This window comes from Salmo salar, chromosome ssa04 (assembly GCF_905237065.1).
Source record: "Salmo salar chromosome ssa04, Ssal_v3.1, whole genome shotgun sequence".
NCBI lineage: Eukaryota > Metazoa > Chordata > Actinopteri > Salmoniformes > Salmonidae > Salmo > Salmo salar.
In genome coordinates this window covers 83392350-83411585 of record NC_059445.1, presented here as the reverse complement: position 1 = coordinate 83411585, position 19236 = coordinate 83392350, and the positions used below count along the sequence as shown (strand labels likewise).

General features: G+C 42.3%; 1 non-coding gene across 1 annotated transcript; it reads right to left on the bottom strand.

Annotated features, from left to right (window-relative positions):
• Nucleotides 1-3694: 3694 nt before the first annotated feature.
• On the bottom strand, nt 3695-3748 carry LOC123742640 (U7 small nuclear RNA). Its single transcript, XR_006769790.1, has one exon. It is a non-coding gene; the product is annotated as a U7 small nuclear RNA (small nuclear RNA).
• Between the last annotated feature and the right edge of the window lie 15488 nt (nt 3749-19236).

The window sequence follows — 19236 nt, the reverse complement described above, 5'->3', positions numbered from 1 at the left end:
CAGTAACAGGTATAGTCTAGTGGTGGGCAGTAACATGTATAGTATAGTGGTGGGCAGTAACATGTATAGTCTAGTGGTGAGAAGTAACATGTTTAGTCTAGTGGTGAGAAGTAACATGTATAGTCTAGTGGTGGGCAGTAACATGTGTAGTCTAGTGGTGGGCAGTAACATTTTTAGTCTAGTGGTGGGCAGTAACATGTATAGTCTAGTAGTGGGCAGTAACCTGTATAGTCAAGTGGTGGGCAGTAACATGTATAGTCTAGTTGTGGGCAGTAACATGTGTAGTCTAGTGGTGGGCAGTAACAGGTATAGTCTAGTGGTGGGCAGTAACATGTATAGTCTAGTGGTGGGCAGTAACGTGTATAGTGTAGTGGTGGGCAGTAACTGGTATAGTCTAGTGGTGGGCAGTAACTTGTATAGTCTAGTGGTGGGCAGTAACATGTATAGTCTAGTGGTGGGCAGTAACGTGTATAGTGTAGTTAGTGGGCACGAACATGTATTGTCTAGTGGTGGGCAGTAACATGTATAGTCTAGTGGTGGACAGTAATATGTATAGTCTAGTGGTGGGCAGTAACTGGTATAGTCTAGTGGTGGGCAGTAACTTGTATAGTCTAGTGGTGGGCAGTAACATGTGTAGTCTAGTGGTGGGCAGTAACGTGTATAGTGTAGTTAGTGGGCACGAACATGTATTGTCTAGTGGTGGGCAGTAACATGTATAGTCTAGTGGTGGGCAGTAACATGTATAGTCTAGTGGTGGGCAGTAACATGTATAGTCTAGTGGTGGGCAATAACATGTATAGTCTAGTGGTGGGCAGTAACATGTATAGTCTAGTGGTGGGCAGTAACATGTATAGTCTAGTGGTGGACAGTAATATGTATAGTCTAGTGGTGGGCAGTAACATGTATAGTCTAGTGGTGGGCAGTAACATGTATAGTCTAGTGGTGGGCAGTAACATGTATAGACTAGTGGTGGGAGGTAACATGTACTGTCTAGTGGTGGAAAATAACATGTATTGACTAATCTTCGGCGGTAACTTGTATAGTCTAGTGGTGGGCAGTAACATGTATGTTGTAGTGGTGGGCAGTAACATGTATTGTGTAGTGGTGGACAGTAACATGTATAGACTAGTCGTCGGCGGTAACTTGTATAGTCTAGTGGTGGCAGGTAACATGAATAGTCTAGTGTTTGGCAGTAACATGTTTAGCATAGTGGTCGGCGGCAACCTGTATAGACTAGTGGTGGGCAGTAACATGTGTAGTCTAGTGGTGGGCAGTAACATGTATAGACTAGTGGTGGACAGTAACATGTATAGTCTAGTGGTGGACAGTAACATGTGTTGTCTAGTGCTGGGCAGTAACATGTATAGACTAGTGCTGGGCAGTGACATGTAAAGTCTAGTGGTGGGCAGTAACATGTGTAGTCTAGTGCTGGGCAGTAGCATGTATAGTCTAGTGGTGGGCAGTAACATGTATAGTCTAGTGGTGGACAGTAACATGTGTAGTCTAGTGGTGGGCAGTAACATGTGTTGTCTAGTGGTGGACTTGAACATGTATAGACTAGTGGTGGGCAGTAACATGTGTAGTCTAGTGGTGGACTGTAACATGTATAGACTAGTCGTTGGCGGTAACTTGAAAAGTCTAGTGGTGGCAGGTAACATTTTTAGCATAGTGGTGGGAAGTAACATGTATAGTCTAGTGGTGGGCAGTAACATGTATAATCTAGTGGTGGGCAGTAACATGTATAGACTATTTGTGGGCAGTAACATGTATTGTCTAGTGGTGGGCAGTAAAATGTATAGACTAGTGGTGGGCAGTAACATATGTAGTCTAGTGGTGGGAAGTAACATGTATAGTCTAGTGGTGGGCTGTAACATGTACAGACTGGTGGTGGGCAGTAACATGTGTAGTCTAGTGGGGGGCAGTAACATGTGTAGTCTAGTGGTGGGCAGTAACATGTGTCGGTGTCAGTAACTTCTAGCCGATTGCATTTTTATGAAAGTGCTGTAAGTGTGAAGTTTCTCTAACCACCCTGCGTTAAGGCAACAGCTAATCAAAACACAACACACTGTCAAAACCCTCCGAAGTGCCGGATCTTCAAGACATATTGAGGCATCAACAGATCATCACAAGTTAGTTCCAGATTTGCTAAGATTGCACAGACCAATCCTGTGATTGTTTCTCATGGTGCCGTCCTCAGTGATGTTATCCACGCGTGAGAGAACACACAAGTGGTGTTTATTTTCTCTGTCAGATGGTTTAGAGTCACTCTGGTGTGATAAAACAATTGCTGTCGTGAAAGATGTGTCTGATGTTGAAATATGTTATACTGTACTGGATGTCTTGGGTTGAAATATACAGTGTTATACTGTTCTAGATGTCTGGGGTTGTCTCCGTGCAATCCTGTGATTGTCTCTGATAGTGCCGGCCCCAGTTATGTTAGCCACCCGTGAGAGAACACACAAGTGGTGTTTATTTTATCTGTCAGAGGGTGGAGAGTCATTCTGGTGTGATAAAATGATTGCTGTTGCAATAGAAGTGTCTGGGGTTGAAATATATTCTACTATACTAGGTGTCTGGGGTTGAAATATATTCTACTATACTAGGTGTCTGGGGTTTAAATATATTCTAGTATACTAGGTGTCTGGGGTTTAAATATATTCTACTATACTAGGTGTCTGGGGTTTAAATATATTCTACTATACTAGGTGTCTGGGGTTGAAATATATTCTACTATACTAGGATTCTGGGGTTTAAATATATTCTACTATACTAGGTGTCTGGGGTTGAAATATATTCTACTATACTAGGTGTCTGGGGTTTAAATATATTCTAGTATACTAGGTGTCTGGGGTTTAAATATATTCTAGTATACTAGGTGTCTGGGGTTTAAATATATTCTACTATACTAGGTGTCTGGGGTTTAAATATATTCTACTCTACTAGGTGTCTGGGGTTTAAATATATTCTAGTATACTAGGATTCTGGGGTTTAAATATATTCTACTCTACTAGGAGTCTGGGGTTTAAATATATTCTACTATACTAGGTGGATATGTGTCACTGTGTTGCAGTGAGTAAACCACAGCATGGTTATCATTGGTAGGTTCTGTGTTACAGTGAGTAACCACGGCTTGGTTATCATTGGCAGGTTCTGTGTTGCAGTGAGTAAACCACGGCTTGGTTATCATTGGTAGGTTCTGCCTGTGTCAATATGTTGAATAGGTTAATGATTGTTTATGTTGATATATGCTGTGCTAAGACATAATAAAAGATCCTGGTTGTAAAGCCATACGAAGGATAACCCCTAACAGCATTTCACTCAGTCAATAATTACCTCAGACGAAAGGAATGAGCTATTTGACATACTATGGTAAGAATACTGTAGTATTCACTATGGACTGAAGTCTGTACTGTAGTATTCACTTTAGTATACTGAAGTATACTGTAACATTTACAGTTAACTATACTATAAATACTGTAGCACATTTTTTTGTGTGTATTTCCTGTAGTTTTTTTGCGGACATTACTGTAGTATTTACTGTAGTATTCACTTTAGTATACTGAAGAATACAGTAAAATGTACAGTTACTGCAAATACTGTAATAATACTGTAATGCTGAAGTGTTTTTGCGGGCATTACTGTAGTATTTACTATAGTGTTTTTGTTTTATTGTCTTTGACATTGACATTGAGGCGGAGGCTTTCTCCTTCAGGAAACCATCTGGAGAAATACTAAAAGAGCAAATCTTCTATGATCTGTAGGTAGGTAGGTCTGGGATCTGAACCGAGAATTCAAAGCTTTTGGTCTTCCCTATCATTTGTAGGAAACACACTATATCGTCAATACTTGGCATGTAGGTTTCTCACTTATGGGAAGCACAAATTGGGATAGGGGGAGGGGAATGGACAGTGTATATGCAAATTAAAAACTGTAGTATTTACTATAGTATTCTACAGTATACTACACAATTCTATGCTAAATACTACACTTTGAGGGATACTTCAGTGTGTAGTATAGTATTATACAGTATACTACAGACATTTCTTTTGTAAAATTTTACCCCTTTTTCTCCCCAATTTTGTGATCTAATTGGTAGTTACAGTCTTCTCCCATCGCTGCAAGTCCCGTACGGACTCGGGAGAGGCGAAGGTCAAGAGCCATGCGTGCTCTGAAACACGACCCTGCCAAGCCTTACTGTTTCTTGACACACTGCTCGTTTAACCTGGAAGCCAGCCGCACCAATGTGTCGGAGGAAACATTGTACACCTGGCGACCATGTGAGCGTGTATGCGCCCGGCCCGCCACAGGAGTCGCTAGTGCGTAATGGGACAAGGACATCCCGGCCGGCCAAACCCTCCCCTAACCCGGATGATGCTGGGCCAATTGTGCATCCGGGATCGAACCAGGATCTGTAGTGACGCCTCAAGCACTGCAGTGCCTTAGACTGCTGCGCCACTCGGGAAGCTGTAAGTACTGTTATACTCTATAGTAAACTGTAGTATTTTTGGATGTGGGCGTACACTCCAGTGTGTATCCTCTCCTCCTAGTCTGTCTGTGTATGTGAACTGTGTTCACCCCAGCAGGTCTGTGGAGGCTGTTAACCCGTAAGAGTGCTCCTGGAGGTTTTGGCTGGCCCCTTACTGAGGTAAACAAAGCTATAATCTATCCGGGTCTGCACGTCATTAATCTTAATCATTTGATTGAATACCACGGCATTGTAATGACAAATATGTTTAAGGCACTGCCAAGACCCAAGGTGTGTCTGTGTTGCTCGCCTCAGCATCGCATCAGACGGTTGGTTGGTTGGGACGTCTGCAGAGAACACTGCAGCAAAGAACACAACAGCCACCAGCACTGCCGCTCTAGTATGGAGCAGCTCAAATACACTCCACTTGAGCTCCAATTGTTCCCAAATAAATGTGCTTATATCTGGTCAAACAAAACATAAGCAACCAGACCAAAACAAAACACAAACTGACTGTACATGTAGTAAGATCTCCGCCAACATCCACGAAATATACAAAAGTATGTAGACACCCCTTCAAATTTGTGGATTCGGCTATTTCAGCCACACACAGGTGTATAAAATTGAGCACACAGCCATGCAATCTCCACAGACAAACATTTGCAGTAGAATGGCCTTACTGAAGAGCTCAGTGACTTTCAACGTGGCACCATCACAGGATGCCAGCTTTCCAACAAGTCAGTGTGTCATATTTCAGCCCTGCTAGAGCTGTCTCGGTCAACTGTAAGTGCTGTTATTGTGAAGTGAAAATGTCAAGGAGCAACAACGGCTCAGTTTTGAAGTGGTAGGCCACAGAACAGGACCGCCGAGTGCTGAAGCACGTAGCGCGTAAAAATCGTCTATCCTTGATTGCAACACTCACTACCGAGTTCCAAACTGCCTCTGGAAGCAACGTCAGCACAAAAACTTTTCGTCGGGAGCTTCATGAAATGAGTTTCCATGGCCGAGCAGCCACACACAAGCCTAAGATCACCATGCACAATGCCAAGCATCAGCTGGAGTGGTGTAAAGCTCGCCGCCGTTGGACTCTGGAGGAGTGGAAACGCGTTCTCTGGAGTGATGAATCACGCTTCACCATCTGACAGTCCGACAGATGCATCTGGGTTTGGTGGATGCCAGGAGAACGCTACCTGCCCCAATGCATAGTGCCAACTGTAAAGTTTGGTGGAGGAGGAATAATGATCTGGGGCTGTTTTTCATGGTTCGGGCTAAGCCCCTTAGTTCCAGTAAAGGGACATCTTAACACTACAGCATAAAATGATATTCTAGATAATTCTGCTCTTCCAACTTTGTGGCAACAGTTTGGGAAGGCCCTTTCCTGTTTCAGCATGACAATGCCCCCCTGCACAAAGCGAGATCCATACAGAAATGGTTTGTCGAGATTGGTGTGGAAGAACTTGACAGTCCTGACCTTAACCCCATCAAACACCATTGGGATGAATTGGAACGCCGACTGCGAGCCAGGCCTAATCGCCCCAACATCAGTGCCCAACCTCACTAATGCTCTTGTGGCTGAATGCAAGAAAGTCCCCGCAGGAATGTTCCAACATCTAGTGGAAAGCCTTAGTTCTATTGAGACTAGTTGTAACACTATTGGTTCTATTGAGACTAGTGGTAACACTATTAGTTATATTGAGACTAGTGGTAACATGATTCGTTCACATTCAGGGGACTTTACTTGATCCAACATCATCCCTACAGCATAAAGCAGCTATTTAGCTCCAGACAATGCACTATAGAACAGACAGGAATTACAAAGCTTACAGCATAGAAAGAATTACAACCATTTACAGGATGTACCCTATTCAAGGTGTTGCTACCATAGAGATGCTATAATTAATAGTTATATATGTAATTATATGGATGCTACTGCATCTATCATATTGGGCTTGACGTGACATTTGCCACTTTGTTTTCAAGTGTATGAATTTTTTAGTGAATGTATTCAGGATGTTGTTACCTGCTCTACTGTATTTTCTCATAGGGTGGGAACCTGGGAGAATCTGAGTCTCCTGTGGAACTCCTCTCTGTCAGGGCCTGCTGCTGCTTGTTGTTGCAGCACCACTGACTGAACTGAACAAGGTGCATGGTTAATCTAATCTGTCTATTATGATGGTTGCCTCAGATGTGAAAAGGATGCCCCTGACTTGGTGTTCTAATGATAGTTTTGGAGGTGCAGGAAATTCTGGAGTTAATGTTCCGTGTTTTGTGTTCTCAGTTTAGTTCAGCTGACTGGGACTGAGACAATGCCTTCATTTAGATGGTGAACCAAACACTCAGGTGATATTTGTTGCATATCAAGAATTGTGAACACAAACCAAGTCATCAATTTTAAGTCATATTGAAACACATGAACAAGCATGTAATTAATGATGCTGGTTTGGGCTATTTTCAGGTCCCTCCAGAGATGTATTTTTATTTATTTATTTTACTTCTTTACCCTTTATTTAACTAGGCAAGTCAGGCAAGTCAGTTAAGAGCAAATTATTATTTACAATGACAGCCTACCCCGGCCAAACCCTCCCCTAACCCACCCTATGGGACTCCCAATCACGGCCGGTTGTGATACAGCCCGGGATCGAACCAGGGTCTGTAGTGATGCCTATAGCACTGCGATGCAGTGCCATAGACCGCTGCGCCACTCGGGACCGATGTTTGATCGGGTTCAAGTCTGGGCTCTGGCTGGACCACTCAAGGACATTCAGAGACTTGTCCCGAAGCCACTCCTGCATTGTGTTGGCTGTGTGCTTAGGATTGTTGTCCTGTTGGAAGGTGAACCTTTGCCCCAGTCTGAGGTCCTGAGCACTCTGGAGCAGGAGTTGCTCCGTTCATCTTTCCCTCATCTTTCCCTCGATCCTGACTAGTCTCCCAGTCCCTGCCGCTGAAAAACATCCCCACAACATGATGCTGCCACCAACATGCTTCACCATAGGGATGGTGCCAGGTTTCCTCCAGACGTGACGCTTGGCATTCAGGCCAAAGAGTTCAATCTTGATTTCATCAGACCAGAGAATCTTGTCTCTCATGGTTTGAGAGACTTTAGGTGTCTTTTGGCAAACTCCAAGCGGACTGTCATGTGCCTTTTATTGAGGAGTGGCTTCCATCTGTTCACTCTTCCATAAAGGCCTGATTGGTGGAGTGCTGCAGAGATGGTTGTCTTTCTGGAAGGTACAATCTCCACAGAGGAACTCTAGAGCTCTGTCAGAGTGACTATCGGGTTCTTGGTCACCTCCCTGACCAAATCCCTTCCCCCCCTTATTGCTCAGTTTGGCCGGGCGGCCAGCTCTAGGAAAAGTCTTGGTGGTTCCAAACTTCTTCCATTTAAGAAAGATGGAGGCCACTGTGTTCTTGGGGACCTTCAATTCTGCAGAAATGTTTTGGTACCCTTCCCCAGATCTGTGCCTCAACACAATCCTGTCTCGGAGCTCAACGGACAATTCCTTCAACCTCATGGCTTGGTTTTTGCTCTGACATGCACTGTCAACTGTGGGACCTTATATAGACAGGTGTGTGCCTTTCCAAATCATGTCCAATCAATTGAATTTACCACAGTTGGACTCCAATCAAGTTGTAGAAACATCTCAAGGATGATCAATGGAAACAGGATGTACATGAGCTCAATTTTAAGTCTCATAGCAAAGGGTCTGAATACTTAAGTAAATAAGGTATTTCTGTTTTTTATTTTTAATAAATTGGCGAAAAAATTACAACCGGTTTTCACTTTATTATTGGGTACTATGTATAGATTGCAGAGTTTTTTTAAAATGAATTTTAGAATAAGGCTGTAACGTAACAACATGTGGAAAAAGGCAAGGGGTCTGAATACTTTCCCGAAAGGCACTAACTAATGCTTCATGAGCATTAGGTTAACTGTCATACCCCATTAAAACCCACAAAACAAGCGTGTATTAATCCATTGTTTGTAAACAACGTCATTGTAAATGAACACTTGGCTACAAAACGTAAAACTATCCAGCTCCATCCCTCAGCTGTTTAACACATTTAGTGGCAGGGTCTCTGCTTTGTTGTTGTTGTATTTTTTAAATCACAGAATGCCCCTTTAATCACACATCTTCCCATTAGAAGAGAATATTTATCAGCACCTTCTTTTTCACATGATCTAATTGAAAGTCTCATTGAATTCATTCGTTGGTCATTTTTTTCCACAAAAAAAAAACTAACAAAAAGAAAGAAAACGTGGATTTCTTTGATATATACTCACTACATTACCTGGGTATTATTTATTAGTGTGAGTGTTTCTGCTAATCCAGGTGGCTTGTAGGACTCAGAGACAGAGATGGAGAGGAGAGATACGGGCTACAATCATGGAAATTCCCAACCATGAGAATGAGCATTCTTTAACCACACCTTGAGGATTAGGCTGGCTATTCTATAAAAGAAGGGGAAAAGAAGGGACAAGAAATGGAGGGAAAAAGTTGAGGACTTTATTGTTTCAGTAAAGAGCTCAGGGAGGAGCTCAGGGAGGGGCTTTAGGCAGGGTTGCTAGGTAACGGTGGTGTCTGGTGTTAAGTGAGGAGAGGCTGGAGGCACATTGGTTAATCCTCTCTGTGCAACCAATTTAACAATCTCCTTTCCTCCCACCCTCACCCCTCTTAACTCCCTCACCTCCTTACCGTATATCTAGCCCTCACCACTCTTAACTCCCTCACCTCCTTACCGTATATCTAGCCGTCACCACTCTTAACTCCCTCACCTCCTTACCGTATATCTAGCCCTCACCCCTCTTAACTCCCTCACCTCCTTACCGTATATCTAGCCCTCACCCCTCTTAACTCCCTCACCTCCTTACCGTATCTCCAGCCCTCACCCCTCTTAACTCCCTCACCTCCTTACCGTATATCTAGCCCTCACCCCTCTTAACTCCCTCACCTCCTTACCGTATATCTAGCCCTCACCCCTCGTACCCCCTCACCTCCTTACCGTATATCTAGCCCTCACCCCTCTTAACTCCCTCACCTCCTTACCGTATATCTAGCCCTCACCCCTCGTACCCCCTCACCTCCTTACCGTATCTCTAGCCCTCACCCCTCTTAACTCCCTCACCTCCTTACCGTATATCTAGCCCTCACCCCTCTTAACTCCCTCACCTCCTTATCGTATATCTAGCCCTCACCACTCTTAACTCCCTCACCTCCTTATCGTATATCTAGCCGTCACCACTCTTAACTCCCTCACCTCCTTACCGTATATCTAGCCCTCACCCCTCTTAACTCCCTCACCTCCTTACCGTATATCTAGCCCTCACCCCTCTTAACTCCCTCACCTTCTTACCGTATCTCTAGCCCTCACCCCTCGTACCCCCTCAACCCCACTCATCTCACTGCTTACTGAACCTTCTCCTCACTCACCCCACCCCGTCCTCATATCCCCTTCATCATTAATCCCCTCCCCAACCTCCTCTCACCTCCCCTTCATCATCAGCCCTCTTGCTTCCTTCCCCTCACACAGTATTAGCCTTCAGCAGTGGAAGAATCACAGAGGAACCCTAATTGTGTCCCAGTCTCCAAAGCAGTGTAGGCTGAGCCAGCCCTTCTCTCTCCCTCCACTAACTTGTCCCTAGACTGGGACTCTCCAGCAGATCATCTCTCTTCCTGAGGTTTCTGTCTATTATGAAATGTATATTTGTATTAATTCCTGCAACAATGTACAGTACCGGTCAAAAGTTTTGACACACCTACTCATTCAAGGGTTTTTCTTTATTTTTTACTATTTTATATATTGTAGAATAATAGTGACGACATCAAAACTATGAAATAACACATATGGAATTATATATTAACCAAGAAAAGTGTTCAACAAATCCAAAATATATTTTATATTTGTGTCTTCAAAGTAGCCACCCCTTTGCATAGATGACAGCTTTGCACACTCTTGGCATTCTCTCAACTAGCTTCATGGGGTAGTCACCTGGAATGCATTTCAATTAAGAGGTGTGCCTTGTTAAAGGTTAATTTGTGGAATTTCTTTCCTTCTTACTGTGTTTGAGACAGTCAGAGGTGTTGTGACAAGGTAGGGTTGGAATACAGAAGATATGTCTTCACTATTATTCTACAATGTAGAAAATAGTAAAAATAAAGAAAAACCCTTGAATGAGTAGGTGTGTCCAAACTTTTGACTGTCTGTCTGTCTGTCTGTCTGTCTGTCTCTGTGTGTGTGTGTGTATACAGTTGAAGTCGGAAGTTTACATACGCCTTAGCCAAATACATTTAAATTCAGTTTTACACAATTCCTGACATTTAATCAGAGTAAAAATTCCCTGTCTTAGGTCAGTTAGGATCACCACTTTATTTTAAGACTGTGAAATGTCAGAATAATAGTAGAGAGAATTATTTATTTCAGCTTTTATTTCTTTCATCACATTCCCAGTGGGTCAGAAGTTTACATACACTCAATTAGTATTTGGTTGCACTGCCTTTAAATTGTTTAACTTGGGTCAAACATTTCGGGTAGCCTTCCACAAGCTTCCCACAATAAGTTGGGTGAATTTTGGCCCATTCCTCCTGACACAGCTGGTGTAACTGAGTCAGGTTTGTAGGCCTCCTTGCTCGCACACACTTTTTCAGTTCTGCCCACAAATGTTCTATAGGATTGAGGTCAGGGCTTTGTGATGGCCGCTCCAATACCTTGACTTTGTTGTCCTTAAGCCATTTTGCCACAACTTTGGAAGTATGCTTGGGGTCATTGTCCATTTGGAAGACCCATTTGCGACCAAGCTTTAACTTCCTGACTGATGTCATGAGATGTTGCTTCAATATATCCACATAATTTTCCTCATGATGCCATAATTTTCCTCATGATGCCATCTGTTTTATGAAGTGCACCAGTCCCTCCTGCAGGAAAGCAACCCCACAACATGATGCTGCCATCCCCGTGCTTCACGGTTGGGATGGTGTTCTTCGGCTTGCAAGCCTCCCCCTTTTTCCTCCAAACATAACGATGATCATTATGGCCAAACAGCTCTATTTTTGTTTCATCAGACCAGAGGACATTTTTCCAAAAAGTATGATCTTTGTCCCCATGTGCAGTTGCAAACCGTGGTCTGGATTTTTTTATGGCGGTTTTGGAGCGATGGCTTCTTCCTTGCTGAGCGGCCATTCAGGTTATGTTGATATAGGACCCGTTTTACTGTGGATATAGATACTTTTGTACCTGTTTCCTCCAGCATCTTCACAAGGTCCTTTGCAGTTGTTCTGGGATTGATTTGCACTTTTCACACCAAAGTACATTCATCTCTAAGAGACAGAACGCGTCTCCTTCCTGAGCGGTATGACGGCTGCGTGGTCCCATGGTGTTTATACTTGCGTACTATTGTTTGTACAGATGAACGTGGTACCTTCAGGCGTTTGGAAATTGCTCCTAAGGATAAACCAGACTTTTGGAGGTCTACAATTATTTTTTTGAGGTCTTGGCTGATTTCTTTCGATTTTCCCATGATGTCAAGCAAAGAGGCACTGAGTTTCAAGGTAGGCCTTGAAATACATCCACAGGTACACCTCGAATTAAATTATATTATTTAGCCTATCAGAAGCTTCTAAAGCCATGACATCATTTTCTGGAATTTCCCAAGCTGTTTAAAAGCACAGTCAATTTAGTGTATGTAAACTTCTGACCCACTGGAATTGTGATACAGTGAATTATATGTGAAATAATCTGTCTGTAAACAATTGTTGGAAAAATTACTTGTGTCATTGTCACGGTCGTTGTAATGGATGGACCAAGGCGCAGCGGGTATGTGAATGCTCATCTTTATTCAACATGAAACAAAACAAGAAAATGATGAACGGCCGACAAACAGCCTTGTATGCTCACACAGCAGTACAAAGAACAATCTCCCACAAACCCCAAAACAAACAAACTCCTAATTATAGGACCTTCAATCAGAGGCAACGATAACCAGCTGCCTTCAATTGAAGGCCCCAATCCCAAATACTAAACATAGAAATAAACCCCCTAGAAACAGACATAGAACTGTACAACATAGAACTAAACCAAAAACCCCAGAAACATAAATAAAACACCCCTCTACATAAACACGCACTCAAAACCATATAAAACAAATACACCCTGCCACGTCCTGACCAAACTATAATAACAAATAACCACTTTACTGGTCAGGACGTGACAGTCATGCACAAAGTAGATATCCTAACCGACTGGCCAAAACTATAGTTTGTTAACAAGACATTTGTGGAGTGGTTGAAAAACAAGTTTTAATGACTCCAACCTAAGTGTGTGCAAACTTCCGACTTCAACTGTATATATAGCCTTTGAGCCTTTATGTATTAACCTTTATTTTAACAGGGAAAACAGAGACAGAGGTCTCTAACAAATGTGGCCTTTATATACAACATAAATATACACATTGTACCCAAACATATTGTAACGGCTGTCGGGAGAGAGAGTAGACCAAGGTGCAGCCGAGGATGTGTTCATCATTAGAATTTTAATTCAAAAAGAGAACACTTTACAAAAATGAAACAAAAACGACCAGAAACAGTCCTGTCAGGAAAACACACTAACAGAATACAATTACCCACAAAACCCAAAGGAAAAATATGCTCCTTATGTGTGACTCCCAATCAGCAACAACGAACTTCAGCTGTGCCTGATTGGGAGCCACACACGGCCCAAAACAAAGAAATACAAAAACATAGAAAAAGGAACATAGAACGCCCACCCAATGTAACACCCTGGCCTAACCAAAATAAAGAACAAAACCCCTCTCTATGGCCAGGGCGTTACACATATACACATTGAAATGCAAAAGCACAGTCATGGAAATCACAAAGAAATCATCACAAATCTCCCAGAACAAGTGTTACATTCCTGGAATAGCCTTCATTTCTCAGAACAAGAATTGACTGACGAGTTTCAGAAGAAAGACCTTTGTTTCTGGCCATTTTGAGCCTGTAATCGAACCCACGAATGCTGATGCTCCAGATACTCAACTAGTCTAAAGAAGGCCAGTTTTATTGCTTCTTTAATCAGGACAACAGTTTTCAGATGTGCTAACATAATTGCAAAAGGGTTTTCTAATGATCAATTAGCCTTTTAAAATGATAAACTTGGATTAGCTAACACAACGTGCCATTGGAACACAGGAGTGATGGTTGCTGATAATGGGCCTCTGTACGCCTATGTAGATATTCCATAAAAAATCTGCCGTTTCCAGCTACAATAGTCAATTACAACATCAACCATGACTTCACTGTATTTCTAATCAATTTGATGATATTTTAATGGACAAAAATGTGCTTTTCTTTCAAAAAACAAGGACATTTCTAAGTGAAACCAAACTTTTGAACGGTCGTGTATCTCTACAATGGATGTACATGTAAAAAAGGATAGGAGTGTCCAGTTTTGATGTCTATAACAGTGAACTAATATATTATCCTTTAATGCAGGGTCTAGATGACATCCTGTTTAGGAACCTACCGCCGCCTCAGGGAGTGATTACACAGCAACTCTTTTCTTTTTTTCTTATTTTTTTAAGGTGTGGGGCAGTCCTAATAATTATGTTTCATTTTTTTTTTTTTGGACAGGGTAAAGATAGAAAGGAAATATAAATGAGAGAGGAAAGATAGAGGACAAAGTGTGCTGAATTAGTGTCAGATTCACACCCATGCTACAACGGTATATCTGTTCAGACTGATAGACCACCCCTAGGCAACATTCCTAGAAATTAGTGGAAGTACAGTTAACTGGGAGGAGTCCGGTCAAATATGATTATAATGGACTGCGTCCCATTTGGCTCTGGTCCAAGGTAGTGCATTGTATAGGGTACCATTGGGGTGACCGTAGTGTACTGTGGCTCCTGTATGTAGAATCCTCTGCTGACTGAGAATCAGTCTATTGAAGTCTATTCAAATTGTTGTGTGACCAGTGAACGTCAACTCATAGGCAACATGAAAATTAACTAGGACTAAAGTCAAGGTCGGCCCTGCCTGTCTTTTTCTAGTGTGCGGTTTTTAGACTTGTTTTTGGATACTAGTTGTTCCTGCCAAAACCAATACCTGGATTCAGACGCTATGCACAGGGTTTTCTGTCTTTATGTTTTGCACATGGGCTAACCACTTGATAAGTGTGTGGTCACTGGCCTTGTGATGCAACTAACTGTGGTGCTATTTCCTCTACAACCCCCCTCCCCCCCTCCCGGCCTTCCAGAGTCCTACTGATCGCTTAAAGGCCCCTTGTAGCAATTTTCTTTTTTATATCAATATCAAATCATTTCTGGGTAACAATTAAGTACCTTACTGTAATAGTTTTCCATTAAAATTGACAAGAATATTTTTTATTTTGTTGCAAAAAAAAAACTATTTCTCAAGGAAGGATTTTACTTGGACTGTCTGGGAGTGGTCTGAGTGAGGAGGGGAAAACTGAAAACTAGCTGTTATTGGCAGAGAGGTTTGGAACTCTTTCTTATTGGTCTATTAACTAATTTACCGCCTGGTGTTGTCACCAGGCAATCCGAAACTCCCGCCAATGCAAACAGGCTGATTTAGAATGGCCTGTGCAGATTGTATTTTCAACAAACAACTATCAGGAAATAACATGTATAATTTAAAAATTTTTTACAATAGTTTCATCAACTGTTGTACTACAATATGATACAAAACATAGCATTTTGTGGGAAAAAAAATGCATTTTGACTGCACTAGGCCTTTAAGAGAAAGACGCAGAAAACAAAATCTTTCAGTTTGTTGCTCAATCGCTTAGCAACAGATGATTCCAAATCCTCATCCCTTAAACACCCCTGCCCACACACACACACACGCACGCGCATGCACGCACGCACACACACTCACACACACACACAGACACACTTACAGTGTTTTACAGTTCTCACGTGTAAAGCCTCTGTGTTAGCTCACATGCATACCAACATTTGTACCAATATACACTAGCCTACTCTGGGCATGTCCTCACATGGACTAAGGAGGGGCCGTTTCCACAACTTCATTCACAGCTAAGGCCTTACCCCGTCCGAGTGCTCTTATCCTCTCTAGCTAAGGATGCAGCTCTGCAGTGCAGACCTCCCAAGGAGCTGATCCACAGAGGCTGGTAGTATGCGCATAGGGCCCCAATTAGGGCCCTGCTCATGGGAAGAGTGTCTTCCCTCGGGGGCCTCTCTCTGGCTTAAGCCTGGCTGGGCTGGGAAAAAGACAATCCTGCTTCGCTCCTTTGTGTGTGTGTGTGTGTGTGTGTGTGTGTGTGTGTGTGTGTGTGTGTGTGTGTGTGTGTGTGTGTGTGTGTGTGTGTGTGTGTGTGTGTGTGTGTGTGTGTGTGTGTGTGTGTGTGTGTGTGTGTGTGTGTGTGTGATTGGTATGCGTTTTGTGTTTCAGCGACCATTTAATTACTTAGAGTTTGTCGGACAGCTTTTGGACTGCCTTGACTGTTGACAGGTCATACTGCTTACTGCTCTGTCTGTCTGGGTCTGTTTACATGGTGGACTTTTAGACTGGAATACCAAGACAGGGTTAGCTACTCAGGCGTGTGTGTGGTCGCATACAAATTCTAAAGATGTCTTTGTGATATCTTGTCCAATACAGAGTATAGACTATCTATATTTAGGACACGATTCAATCCATAGCGCTAAAGATCCGCGATTGACATTTAACGACAGTGTCCCCGCGTTAGGAGAGACTGTATTCACGGTAAATGCTACATATGTCGGCTCATATGGAAATGACCTTGAAATTTCAATCGCGATGTAATGTGGAACTTCCACAAAATGGATTGAATGGAAACCCTTAAGGCTGTATGTTTCCCATCTGAAACAGTCCGGGAACAGTTCCTGCATATATGTTATGACAACATTTTGTGACGTTTTATCGTTCGTTTTGGTCTTTGGCAAGTGTTTTTGCGGCTGTTCCAAATTCTCGAGGCAAGCTGAAGTTTGGTGGCCAAAAGTATACGCCCCATCCGTCAGTGATTGGTCAACAGTAGGGATTCTTCAATGATGGGTTTGATGTCATTCAACGAGAGACGAATCATTTTCATGCACAGTTTTTCACTTGAGAAATACTGCACCAAACATCTTCGATGTAAAATTGTGCGACTAAGATCTCCTCGGCAAAAACTTCGAAATGAATTACTGATTTCTTTTGAATTATCTTAGACTAATTCAGACTATTTTGAGGAAGTGTATACTGGCTCCATTGTCTCAAGAGGGACAAACAGTACTATTGCTGCGTTTTTCAAGCGAAGGTCTTTTAAGGGTGTATGTGAGTCACAGACATTCACTTCGCCTACCTGAGTTCTACTACGAGCAAACCGAACCAAGCATGCAGATTTCTGCTAGGAGCAAACCGAACCTCATTGCACCAGCCTGACTCAATAGAACCAGAACGGGAGGTAGGCAGCCACTCTCATCCCCCCCCAACCAGAGGGCCTGTGGATCACCTGTCTGTCTCTGTATCTCTACCTCAAATCAAGACCCTAGCTCTAGAAGCCCTTATTACTGCACGGGATAACAGCAGTAACACACAATATACGCTCCAAACAGCACCCTACACGCTTTATAGTGCGCTATGGGTCCTGGTCAAAAGTAGTGCCCTATAAAGGGAATAGGGTGTTATTCTGGACACGGTCACAGTAACACACAGGCCAGGGCTGCTCATTAGGCCCTGGCAGCACAGGGAAGGAAATCAATGTGGAAAAAAAATATATATATAGTAATCCCGAGGTAGCTTGTAAATTCACTGGAATGCAGCGGCGGCCAATGAGTGGAGAGGAGGCAGAGCCACAGGGGGAGGGGCCGGCGGTGAGCAATAATGATGCTAATGCAGCCAATTACAAGAAGTTCAACTGGCCCTCTCTTTCCCTCCGCCATGTCAAAGGCTGCATTTATCCAGCAATAAAAGAGACATGATCGTAGGTGCCAAGCAAGGCTTTTCTCTACACATTTGGTTGATTTGTACTGTATGTATAAGCACTTCTAGGAAAACAGTACTACGGTTACATTACATGTGTATTTAAAACAGTACTATGGTTACATGCATATTTAAAACAGTACTACTGTTACATTACATGTGTATTTAAAACAGTACTACTGTTACATTACATGTGTATTTAAAACAGTACTACTGTTACATTACATGTGTATTTAAAACAGTACTACTGTTACATTACATGTGTATTTAAAACAGTACTACTGTTACATTACATGTGTATTTAAAACAGTACTACTATTACATTACATGTATATTTAAAACAGTACTACTGTTACATTACATGTGTATTTAAAACAGTACTACTGTTACATTACATGTGTATTTAAAACAGTACTACTGTTACATTACATGTATATTTAAAACAGTACTATGGCTACATGTGTATTTAAAACAGTACTACTGTTACATTACATGTGTATTTAAAACAGTACTACTGTTACATTACATGTGTATTTAAAACAGTACTACTGTTACATTACATGTGTATTTAAAACAGTACTACTGTTACATTACATGTATATTTAAACAGTACTACTGTTACATTACATGTGTATTTAAAACAGTACTACTGTTACATTACATGTGTATTTAAAACAGTACTACTGTTACATTACATGTGTATTTAAAACAGTACTACTGTTACATTACATGTGTATTTAAAACAGTACTACAGTTACATTACATGTGTATTTAAAACAGTACTTCTGTTACATTACATGTATATTATCAAATGTCATTGGTCACATACACATGGTTAGCAGATGTTAATGCGAGTGTAGCACAATTATTGTGCTTCTAGTTATGACAGTGCAGTAATATCTAATATCTAAAGTAATCTAACAATTCCCCAACGACTCCCTAATACACACAAATCTAAAGGGGTGAATGAGAATATGTACATGTAAGTATATGGATGAGCGATGGCCGAGCGGCATAGGCAAGGTGCAATAGATGGTATAAAATACAGTACATACATGTGGTATGAGTAATGTAAGATATGTAAACATTATTAAAGTGGCATTATTTAAAGTGGCTAGTGATTAATTTATTAAAGTGGCCAGTGATTGGGTCTCAAAGTAGGCAGCAGCCTCTCTGAGTTAGTGATGGCTGTTTAGCAGTCTGATGGCCTTGAGATAGAAGCTGTTTTTCAGTCTCTCGGTCCCAGCTTTGTTGCACCTGTACTGACCTCACCTTCTGGATGTTAGCGGGGTGAACAGGCAGTGGCTCGGGTGGTTGTCGTCCTTGGTGATCTTTTTGGCCTTCCTGTGACATCGGATGCTGTAGATGTCATGGAGGGCAGGTAGTTTGCCCCCGGTGATGCTTTGTGCAGACCAAACCACCCTCTGGAGAGCCTTGTGGTTGAGGGCGGTGCAGTTTCCGTACCAGGCAGTGATACAGCCCGACAGGATGCTCTCGATTGTGCATCTGCAAAAGTTCAACTTAAAACAGTACGACAGTTACATTACATGTGTACACACACACACACACACACACACACACACACACACACACCACACACACACACAACACACACAAAACACACACACACACACACACACACACACACACACACACAAAAAAACACACACACACACACACACACACACACACACACACACACACACACACACACACACACACACACACACACACACAGACCCAGTGGGGTTAACAGGAGATATGCTGTTGTAAAGCCCAAGTTATTAGTGCTTCCAGTTCCTTCAGCATTTCCAGTGT